This window comes from Ctenocephalides felis, unplaced genomic scaffold (genome assembly GCF_003426905.1).
Source record: "Ctenocephalides felis isolate EL2017-DRISC unplaced genomic scaffold, ASM342690v1 CF-g0.4_SCAFFOLD_03570, whole genome shotgun sequence".
NCBI classification, from domain to species: domain Eukaryota; kingdom Metazoa; phylum Arthropoda; class Insecta; order Siphonaptera; family Pulicidae; genus Ctenocephalides; species Ctenocephalides felis.
Genome location: NW_020539724.1, coordinates 27,569,009 through 27,575,304, shown reverse-complemented (window position 1 = coordinate 27,575,304; position 6,296 = coordinate 27,569,009). Strand labels below are relative to the sequence as shown.

The 6,296-nt window shown below is 33.9% G+C and overlaps 1 long non-coding RNA gene across 1 annotated transcript; it reads left to right on the top strand.

Moving 5' to 3' along the window:
* Nucleotides 1-5,038: 5,038 nt before the first annotated feature.
* LOC113383321 lies at nt 5,039-5,783 on the top strand. The gene is made up of 3 exons (XR_003367743.1): nt 5,039-5,148; nt 5,302-5,486; nt 5,558-5,783. It is a non-coding gene; the product is annotated as an uncharacterized LOC113383321 (long non-coding RNA).
* Nucleotides 5,784-6,296: the final 513 nt, after the last annotated feature.

Genomic DNA, 6,296 nt, shown 5'->3' with positions numbered 1-6,296 from the left:
GAACGAGAATGCTAACACTCAGAAGCCATCTACGCCCAGAACGGAGCAGTTAACAACCAAGAAAACCTCCGTACCAGAGCCAAGGATACCTCCTATAATCGTCAAAGGCAAGCTTGATTTGAAAGTAATTAAATATATCAAAGATACCTCGAAAATAAATTTTAGGACACAATATTTGAAGCCACAGTTACATAAAATTTTTGCAGATACTCTGAAAAACACGAAAAATTAAAAAACTAAATTCTACACTTATACATTACTACACGATATCCCAAAGAAAATGACTATAACTGGCCTAAATCCTGACATAACTGAGACGATGGTTTTCGAAGAGCTGAAAGCCAAACATATGAAGGTAAAGCAGGTGGAAGAAATCGGACGGCAGTCAACGCAAACTTCCTATATATATTGTCCTTCTAGATAAGGAACAAGAGATGGCCAAACTAAAAGAAATAAATAATATAGAAGGATACATATTTAAATTGGAAAGATACAGGCCACTCAGCAATACTATACAGTGCCACAAGTGCCTAAACTTTGACCACACTTCATACACGTGCAACATGCGTTATAGGTGCATAAAATGCACGAACGTGCACCCACCGCGAGTGTGCACGAAAACACCAACCGAAAAAGCGAATTGCGTGAACTGCCAAGACAACCACCCGGCTAACTACTCCAAAGGTCCAGCTATAATTAATTATAGAGCTAAAAGAGACAAAGATGCGCAAAAGAGACATCAACGCCGCTGACGAGGAGCTTCTCGTCAGCTTTACAACCCACCAACGATGCCATAACAACAGATCTGCCTTTCCTGAACTCCCGGTACCAAAATCGCTACGTACACCGCCGGCCTCCCAGTATCCATCGCCAAAGATCCAGCCAACACCAGAACCGATCCGACCAGCATCCTCACGAATCCGGCCTACCACCAGCCAGTCCGATCCAGACCTGAGTACACCAGAGGGACTTTTTACTGTTATGGGTGAGATCATCAAAATTTTTCAGTGAGCTTTATAAACTGACAAAGACACTGAACACAAAGATGACTTACAATGACAAATATACAACCATACTTAACTTTTTAACGACATGTCCATACATTCGACAGGCTTACTGGATGTTTTGAACCACAACAGCCCGCTAAGCGTGCAGAACAAGCGGACACTTTACTTGACACTCATAATACCTTACTGACATATGCCGCTCCAGCGTGGAACGCGACAACCAAGACCAACAGACGGAGACTACAAATAGCACAGAACAAAGCACTGCGACTGGTACTAGACAAATCAAGGAACCCACTGACGAGACACTACTACTCAACGAAATATTTACATGAACAGACGGACATACCGACAAAACTCGAACACATCAAAAAGCTCACTGAAACTTATTACCGGAAGTGTAGGGATCATGATAACAGTACCATCCGAGCTTTAGACCAATACACGTCGGAAATGATATGGTATGGTAATTATGCCATGCCAAACTACCTGATCGAGCCCGCAATAACCATATAAAGCAATAAACCACTGTATAAAGGATTTTTTTAGGAGACTAAAACCTTTCTCCTTTTTTTGACCTTGCTTAATGTATAGAATATTGTATAAATATAAATAGTCAATGGAAGTAATATAAAACTAGAAATTTTTGGGTAGAATACCCTAGGGTAGAAAAACTCACACATAATTCACTATATTTACATAAAATGTATCCAATATATTGAATAAATTTTTATTTCTGTCTGTCTGCCTGTCAAAATACCGATTTTATTTATTGAAATATATCTTTTTTGAATGAAAAAATGTTTAATTTTTTCTCATCATATATTTTTTACAACATATTTGTGATTTTGTTGAAAATATATTTGATACGCGTATATTTTGTTCTAATTTCATTTAGTCAAATTAATCAGGAGAATCTTTTCTATATTATATATTCAAATAAATCTAATCTAGAATTGAACCTAAAGGTAAATTTACGTGCTACAGTTGGTGGCGACATCTATTGAATGCTGAAAGAATTACAATTGATGTAAAATCAAAGCGGCCGTGTTTGCTACTTATTTATACTTATTTATTTATGGATGCAGCTACGGAAAGCCCAGCCGATACTCCAACACCTGCGCCGGTCGCAATGAACGATCGCTATAGCGCCGAGTTCATTCCGGACTACAAACTGGATGGACAGAAGTTCAATATTCTGTCGTTAATAATAATTTAATCGCTGGGTCTCTACAAGCGCCATGGCATAAAGAACAGAAACGTTTCCTAGTCGCTTATGATAGGTCTCCACCACATCAAGACGACGTGGTGGAGACTGAGGACGACAGTGGGGCGACCGAAACCGAAGATCAACATGCCGCTGGGACTGAACGAGCTTACTAGTGAGCAAGAATAATGCGATGTCGAGCTTCCGAGCAGCCGGACCAGGAAGAAGTGTTGAGGTGACGTAGCAGAACTACGCAAAGAACTACATTAGGCAAGGAAACTTAACAAGATTGGTCGAGTTAAAATGAATCTAATTTTTCTAATAATTTATATATTAATATGCTTCCAATTAACGAATAAGAAGTGTCTCCTTTACGGCAATCGCAGAATAGTTCTCAGGTCACTGGAGAATGTTCTGATGCAGAACCATGTGAACAATCTTCAACTCCTAGCCCAAATAATTATAACTAAATACTTCAATACCATTCGCAAAAAATACTGATACATAAACCTTATGTCATTAGTTAGGGGATGGAAGCCTCAAAACCTTGAAAAAGATTTTTGAAAAGTGCGGTTTAAAACAATCACCTATTCTGACTCCAGTTTTTCGCAAACGTCTTTTTTATAATAAGTGCAGAAATAATAATTAAATATGATATTATAATATGTTAATATATTCAATAGTAGTCCTCGGGGGTAGCTGAAAATTGCTACAGAATGCAGTGAGATTAAGCACAGGAGTGTCTTAACAGCCAGAAGATGTAAAATAATTTAATTTATTGAAACAGAGTATAAAATATTCCGGAAAGTTTTTAGGAGATTTAGGATTTTGTAGGAGATTATACAAAAAGCCCGAAAGAAAGAAAATTTATAGATGAGGACAAAATTATTGCTTTGAGTTTGTATAAACAGTTTCAAAAGGCTTACTATTGTTGGAGACATATTTATTTTGACATGTCCTCAAACATTGAGAAAGTTGCTTTTAGAGAAACCTTTGTACAGCGGTATTAATGAGTGCCTATTTAATATATTAAATAGCTACTTGTCATAAAAACCATGATAGTAGCAAATACTGGAATGTGATATTTGATGATCTAACATTATCTTCACAAATGTCATATAATCAGAGAAAGAATCATACTGTAGGTTTTGTAGAACTAGCGAATGGCAGAGAAAGTTTATTTGCAGATCCTGCACTTACTTTCATGATAAAAGGAATAAATAATCATTGGAAGCAATCACTTGTCTTTTACTTTTTCAAAGGGGGAGTATATAGTTCTCATTTAAAATCTCTTATTATTCAAGTGGCAAAAAAGTCATTTAGTATCGGTTTAAACGTTATTTTTATTTTTCATTTTATTTTATTATGTTATTGCCACAGCTTGCGACCAATATGCAGCAAATTGTAAAACAGTTAATATGCTTTTAAAATATACAGAAGAGTATTATAAAACAAAAAAAAATCACAAAAATAAACGTTTTTTTTTTTAAATAGATGGCCATGAGATTGTTCCTTTATATGATACTCCGCATTAGTTAATGGGGGCGTTTATGAAGCATCTTGAAAGGGCATCATGGAATATTATAATTATAATTCTACTTTAAGCTTATTTTGTCGTTGTCCTACATTGAATAAATACCACGTTGATCAAACAAAAATGAAACGTATCAACGTCAGTTTTGTAGCGCAAGTATTTTATCAACGGGTAGCACAAGGACTTCAGAACTCGGGTTACCAAGTAGAAGGTGGAAGTGTTACTTCATATGGTACTAGAGAATTTTTGGTGTTCATGGACTACTGATTTGATAGTGTCAATAGATTATCTAAATTGTCATTGAATGTTAAACAATTTCGATGTGTAGTTTCTAATAAATCGGTTGAGACTATATTTAGGCGTAAAGCCAAACTAGTTTTGAAGTCAATGCAGGTCATAAAAAGCAACGGTTGAGTTAAAGTTTTTGTTTACCAGAGTGGAAAACCAAAACTTTAACTAAACCCTTGTTCTAGCAACTAAAGCCTTATATTGTAGTATAAGGTCTATGATATATATATATATATATATATATATATATATATATATATACGTATATATATGTATATATCTTAATACTTTCCACTCGGTAGTCGGACTGCTAGTCGGTACGCTGCGCTCGGAATATTATAGTGCTATACATATCTCTCAAATCGGAATTTTTTTTGTATCAAATTTTGTCAAAATGTGGTTGTATTGCTTTCAAATATAGTTATTATGATAATAAAATAGAAAATTTTGAAAATTAAAAAAAATTGCACTCAAAACCATGCTATATTGTTTAAAAAATCATTTCTTCACAGATCTTTATTAGAATTATGAGGATCATGAGCTAATAAATTAATTTTGTTATATATTTATTTATAAAATTAATAAATCAATCAATAAATGAATGTAATAGTAAATTAATTTAAAAAAAAGGAAAACAAATTAAATGCTGTAAGTTTAGTTTGCGACGACACGATTTGCCGCCGGAGTGGCGGCATCAGAGCGCAACGGTAAAATGACTATGCCGCCGGAGCGGCATCCGAATCGAAAGGGTCAATATATATAAATTTAGTGTCACACCATGGCCGGTAATCTCCGAACAAATGAAGACTACCGTGTTTTGAAATGGATTGGTATTTGAATAGTTCCAAGGATGGCGCTACGATTTCCAATTTCATTGATCTAGCAGCTGGCTTGTTGATCTACATTGATTTGATCGGCCATCTTCTATAAGTTGTCAAGTTGTCATCGCGTATTGTAGTTGAGATTTTCTGTGATTGTTTATATATAATTATGTTTTGGTGAATACTTTTTTCATTTATTATTAAGTTTAAATGATAAAGTGTTATGTGCCAAATTGTTATAACCCCAAATATAATAAAAAAATGCATGTCTTTCCGGCATCTAATTATCAGGTATGTATATAATGATGTATTATGCATATAATGAATATGTATCATCACAATACTATTAAAATGTTATATATATATATATATATATATATATGTGTGTGTAAATATATATTATATATATTTGTGTGTAAAAAGATGCTTTCAATTTGGATGCAGAGGGCGAATAATCTTTTAATGGATGACCTAACTCTTCGGTTTGTGGCACAAATCAACGATAATTTGAAATCGAAACCAAATAGAAGTGTCTCCTTTACGGCAATAACAAAATAGTTTTCAAGTCACTGGAGAATGCTCTGATACAGAACCAGAAGAACAATCTGCAACTCTAAGGACAAGGACAAGTAATTATAACTCTAAATACTTCAATAACATTTGCAAAAAAAATATTAATAAATGAATTTTATGTTCTTAGGAGATGGAAGCCTAAACACCTTGAAAAAGATTTTTGCAGCACCTCTAAGATTGTGAAGTGCAGGTTAAAAGTCACCTATTCTGACACCAGTTTTCCGAAAAGGTATTTTTTCATACTAATTGCAGCAAAAATATTTAATATGATAATTACAATATCTTCAATTAATATGATATAACAATATATTCAATAGAAGTCCTTGATGGTAGCTGCAAATTGCCGCAGAATGCAATGATAAGGCGTAGGAGTGCCTTAATACCCAGAAGATGTATGATACATCAAATTTTGTTTCGGGATTAAAATGCAATGCAATAATTTAAAGGATAAATTCCAACAGAGTATACAATGTTCTGAGAAGTTTTCAAATATTCCGGAAACTTAAAATGTAAGGGCAAGAATTTTGATAATGTCTCAATTAAAAGAGCATACTCAAAGACCAGGCAGTTTATAAAGCGCAAGGGTTTAGTTATAGTTTTAACTAGACCTCCTTGCAATAAAAACTGGATTAAAACGATAGATAGATTTGAGCTACAATTGGTATAAATTAAAAGTAGTTCAGGGTTTTGGTTACTTACGTTTAAAAAAACCCTTATACAGAAACTATTCAAAGATTTCGTCAAATATAACTTTATTAATGATTGATTAGATAGCCAAATAACTATTAAATGGAGAGATAAACAAGAATGTCTCGTAAATGAATTTTAATCCTAGGAATTTAGTTTTATCTCAATTTGGATATCAA